The sequence below is a fragment of the Marmota marmota genome, unplaced genomic scaffold (genome assembly GCF_001458135.2).
Source record: "Marmota marmota marmota unplaced genomic scaffold, marMar, whole genome shotgun sequence".
Classification (NCBI taxonomy): domain Eukaryota; kingdom Metazoa; phylum Chordata; class Mammalia; order Rodentia; family Sciuridae; genus Marmota; species Marmota marmota.
The window spans coordinates 18,111,463-18,117,137 of NW_026000093.1; the positions used below are offsets into that span (position 1 = coordinate 18,111,463).

General features: G+C 35.3%; 1 pseudogene; it reads left to right on the top strand.

Moving 5' to 3' along the window:
* The first annotated feature begins 526 nt into the window (after positions 1–526).
* On the top strand, positions 527–2,854 carry LOC125610523 (annotated as a pseudogene).
* The last annotated feature ends 2,821 nt before the right edge of the window (positions 2,855–5,675 follow it).

The window sequence follows — 5,675 nt, forward strand, 5'->3', positions numbered from 1 at the left end:
TGCGATGGAAATCCTTCCTCCAGGTTCCGGAGCACCCCACTATTGCTGGAAATTCCTAACAAGATATCCTTTAGCCGTCCTGACTTGTCATACTCCCACACAGTGAAGCAGCACACGGGGGTAATGCACTCCCCTCGCCGCCATCTTCCCGTCTCCCCCATAGTTAACTTTCAAACAAGCAACAATGAAGTGACAGCCAACTTTTCAATAAAATCAATGGAAGATAAAGGAAAATGAAATAAGATTTTTAAAGGGATAAAAGAAAAGAGATACCAAGTTAGATAAAATAGATCAACAATGAGAGAAAAATGAGGATGTTTTCAGACAACACAAAACTGGGAAATTTCTCCACCAAAAAAAAAAATATTAAGAATAATTCTAAGCTGTACTGCTGTCATTTGAATGTCTCCTTAGGTTTTAGGTTGCTTTTCTTCAAGTCCTTCTTTCTTCCTTTTTTCATGCTGTAACTTTTATCCCTGACTTTCTCAATAAAAGTTGTTGCTGTCTTTATCCCTAATGCAACAGTATGAGAAGTGGAACCTTTAAGAAGGCCCTTATCGGTAAATTAAGGCCATTATCATAAGGGTGGGCTCCTGATAAAAGGATAAGTCCAGCCCATCTTGTCTCTCTGTCTTTCACATACTTCCTTGTCCTTTTACCACGCTGTGGCTCAGAAAGAAGTCCTCATCAGAAGTAGCCCCTCGATCTTGGATTCTTAGCCTCCAGAACCATGAGACAAATAAGTTTCCATTATTAACAATTTGCCTAGTCAGTGTGTTGTTATGTAACCAAAAAAAGACTATGACAGCCATTGATCTGTTGTAAGGAAAATGAGATCAGATAGAAATATTTAAGGAAAATTGAAGGAGCCAAATAAAGTATGGATAATTTCAAGTGAATACTGAGTATGCCATGCCATAATAATAGTGTCTTACAGGATTTTACATATAGAACTAAAACATATAATAATATTATAAATGTTAAGAAGGAGATACATAGAGTTTAAATATGTTAATATCTTACTGTGTCTTGGAAGAAATTAATTTATATTAAAGTGAACAAGATAACAATGGAACTAAAATCTCTAAGCTATCAGTAAGGTAATAGTAAAACAGAGTAAAACTGCCAAGATAACAATGAGGAAAAAAATAATTTTTAAAAAATCAGTCAACCAAAGAGGAGGAGAAGGAGGAGGAGGAGGAGGAGGAGAAGAAGAAGAAATATATATATATATATATATATATATATATATATATATACACATATGTAACATAAAACAGGATAAATTTAAAGTAAATAATAAAGCATAAGATGTGGGGGGCTTTTTCTGCTATGTCAGTAATTATGTTTAATATAAATGGATTAAAGAATATCATAAAACAAAAAGAATGTTAGACTTGATTTTTAAATAATGCAACTATTTGCTGCTTATAAGGCAGACTAATATGTAAGTATGCTTTAAAGTTGAAAATAAAAAGATGAAAAATAGTATATCATACAAATACTAAGCAAAAGAAGCTGTATTAACATATGATAAAGTAGTCATTAAGAAGAAATATTACTATAAATAAAAAGGAACATTTCATGTGGGAAGAGGTTAGATTTACCAGAAAGATATAAAAAATTCTTATTATTTATGCTCTTAGTTACATAACCTAACAATATGTAAAGTAATTCTTGACAAGACCATAGAAAATATACAAATTAACAATAATAGGGGAGATTTTTTAAATCATAGATTTTATTTTTTTAGAGTAGTTTTAGGTTTAGAGAAAAACTGAGCAAAATCCTACTAGAAAGAATTCCATATACGCCCTTACTCCCAATCCGTTCACATATTATGCATTATTAACATCTTACATTCATATTGTGTAACTCATAAGCCAATATAATGTAGTATTAATTTCTAGTTTATTAGATTCCCTCTTTGTGTTGTACATTCTATGGATTTCCATAGTGAACATTTTACCAAAGTTCTCTCAGTAGTGAATAAAGCAAGTGTGTGAAATATTAGTACAGAACCTGAGAGCCGGACATGCAGGATAAGGCTCACTTGTGCTTCCTGTAGCCCAGCTCCAAGCCACTGATCCCACACCCTCAGTACTACCTGCACAGGGTGAAGGCCACCGAATCTACAGCCTCGAAGCAGCAGTGCTACAACTAGGAAAAATGAGAAAGGTAATTGCTGTCATTATATTTTTCACAAGCTTAGTTTGAAAACATGTAAGTTCAAAGGAGAGACAGTTGAGAGATTTGCTGAGAAACTAACTCAAATACCTCAAGAAAATATGAAATATCACTGGTATCCAGAAAAACCATCAAAAGGATAGGCCTATAGATGCACCTGTGTTAATAAGCTTCAGAGAGTTAATCTTTGGGTCATAAATGCCTGTGAGAACAGCTGAATGTTGTACAGCGACCTGGGCTTGCCAAAGGAGCTTACTCTCACAGTAGACCCAGGTGAGTTGCAATGTTGGTATTGAGAGAAAAGCAATGCATTCATGGTTTCCAGCTTTGAAAATGAAGATGAAAACAACAATGAGATCTCCAAGAAGGTTACCAGGCCCTTGACAAAGTTATCTCTGAGTATCACTTCAGATCCTGTACTTCAGAACTGATATTCTTACCTCTTCTAGTGTGATACCCATTGCTCAGGGCGGGAAAATAATGGGAAAGTACAGAAGGAATGACCATCAGAGTCACTACCCTCCTCCTGTTCCTGTTGCATTTGATTATCCAAATCAAGAAGGAAGAATGACCCATATCTCCCAATCTAGTGACATGCATACCTCCTCCTGGAATGCATTGTGACCCCATTCACTGGATTAATCCTCACATGTTAGCACCTCACTAGCTTCCTTTGATTCTGTTGGTGTCATGTTGCAACAAAGGTAGAATATACTTTTACTACACATTAAAAGCTATAAAGTTCATACTCATAGTAGTAAAGTTAGTGGACCAAAAACCATCAAACTTGTTTTTATAGAGAAGTTATTTAGAATAATCTTTCTTTAAAATTATATATGCACTTTAGATGTAGTAATATAGTTTGAAAAACTTTATTAAAATTAGTCAAGTGCCTGAGTTTTTTTTTTTTTTTGAGAGAGAGAATTTTTTTAATATCTATTTTTTAGTTTTCGGTGGACACAACATCTTTTTTTTTTTTAATTTTTATGTGGTGCTGAGGATTGAACCCAGCGCCCCTCGCATGCCAGGCGAGTGCGCTACCGCTTGAGCCACATCCCCAGCCCTTTCCTGGGTTTTTAATACCACACTTTAACATACAACCCTCTGTTGGATATGAAAACACCATTGGAATAAATAATCTGTTCTAGCACCTTTGTACATTTACTTTATGGAAAGCATAAAAATTATCTGTACACAGGAAATTTTTTTGTGTCATCATTGTTTAGAAGAATTGCTCATGTTGTTGCACGTGAAAAGTAGTTTGAGGCATGAAAAATTATTAATACAGACAAAGAAGAAATGAAGAACATTAAAATTATGGCTTAATTGTCATATGAAAAATGCTACATCCCAAAACTGATGAAACATATATTTTTAGATATACAGGAAACAATTACAAAAATTGACCACACATCAGGTCATGAAACAATTCTTAACTTTCTCAGGATTTTTATATAGAGCACATTTTTTAGTCAACTTTTTTGCTGCTATGACTGAAAGACCTGACAAGAACAACTTTAAAGTTTATTTGGGGGCTCACGGTTTCAGAGGTCTCAGTTCATACAAGGCAGGCTCCATTCCTAGGGAGTCAAGGTGAGGCAAGACATCATGGTGGAAGAGTGTAGTGAAGGGAAGCAGTTCACATGATGATTAGGAAGGAGAGAGAGAGAGAGAGAGAGAGAGAGAGAGATCTCCATTTGCCAAATACAAATATATACCCCAAAGCCATGCACCCAATGCCCCACATTCTCCAGCCACACCCCACTTGCCTTCAATTACCACTCAATTAATCCCATCAGGTGATTAAATCACTGATTGGGTTAAGGGTCTCAGAACATTTTCCTCTAAGCTTTCTTGCATTATCTCACACATGAGCTTTTGGGAGCCACCTCACATACAAGCCCTAACAGCATATTTTCTGTCCACAATGCAGTTAACAAAATTATTCGCATATACTTGAGAATTAAGAAGTACACTTATAAGTATCTCATGGATCAAAGAAGAAAGCAAAATAAAACCTTAAGAATACTTTGAACTGAAAGATTTTAATACGAACAGTACACTACACTCTTTTGCCCCTACTATTTCCATTTTCTGGTTATTTCTGTAAAAGAGCTGAAAACAGAAGACAGAAGATCATTATGTTCAACCTCAACTGCAGGTGTTTCCTGGGTAACTCAAATTTCTAACCCACTGTCAATTCCATAAATGATTTTGAAAGCATGACACGTATTAATTTGGGAAGATAAACATAAACTTTGGTGAATTTGCAAATATGGAAACCACAAACAATGAGGATCAATTATATTAGAAAGGAAGGTTTTTATATGAATGAGTGAAGTATTTATCTCTATAAGCTATAGAAACAAGTGAAGTAAACCCAAAGAAAATATAGAAAAGGTAACAATGAAAGAGAGAACTACCATACAATAGAAGTTAATAGTTGATAATCAGTTTCTTGAAAGAAATGACTGGTAACCCATTAATGAGACTGATAAAGGAGAGAGACTCAAATAAATAATGTTAAGATTATGAAAGGAAACATCACATAGATCCTACAAGCATTTAAAAAATACTAGCAGGATATAATATGAACATCTTTATGTCAACAAATGCATCCTCTTAGATGAAACAAGTGAATCTACCCCCATCAGAGAAAAAAAATCCAAAAGCGATACCAAGTGAAATAAAAACTGGAAAAGAATTTTAGGAAACTAAATCTGAAAATTAAACCTTCCTATAGGAGTTCCTGAGATGGATAAGAAGATCCCAACAAACTGGTCCTCCCTCAAATAGCAACTCCAAACTCTTGATAAAATACATAATAGGTAACTGAAGTCTCTTGAGGGGGAACAAAAGTTGGAAGATTCTGGAAGAAAATGGAGACTTGGAGAAAACCATCAGCATGAGGCAAGTTTCACATTTTTATGGCTTTGTCCTCTAAACAGCTACAGTCACAGTGGCAGTGATGAACAACGAAGCCTCCAATAGGAAAAAAAAAAAAAAAAACTGTATCTTTCAGGCTGAAATAACTAAATGTGAAGGAACCAGGACTGTCAGAGAGTACAAGAAGAAGGTCTTAAAGAGAGATCTTAAAAAGCAAGGGCCAGTCTGTCTAGAAACCCTGCTCAGAACTCCATCTGGCTCCTGATTCATACATGGCAAGTCAGCTAAAAAGCAGTTTCATTGCAGACTTGAGCTACCCACCTCTGGCATGATTAAATCAATACCCTTGTGACCAATATGAAAGAACCCAGAGCAATAAGACAGAACCCAATATCATTTTCACAAGGTCCAGATACAATTCAAAATCTTCCATAGAAGAGGGAAAAGGAGAATGCAACTGATTATCAATGGAAAAACAACAGATTACAACTCTGGGAAGAGCCAGACTAGAATTATCCTCCAAGGACCTTCAAGAAGCTATTAAAGGTATGCTCAGTGAGGTCGACTTTAACATGCTCACAACAAAAGAGAGGAAATGTCAG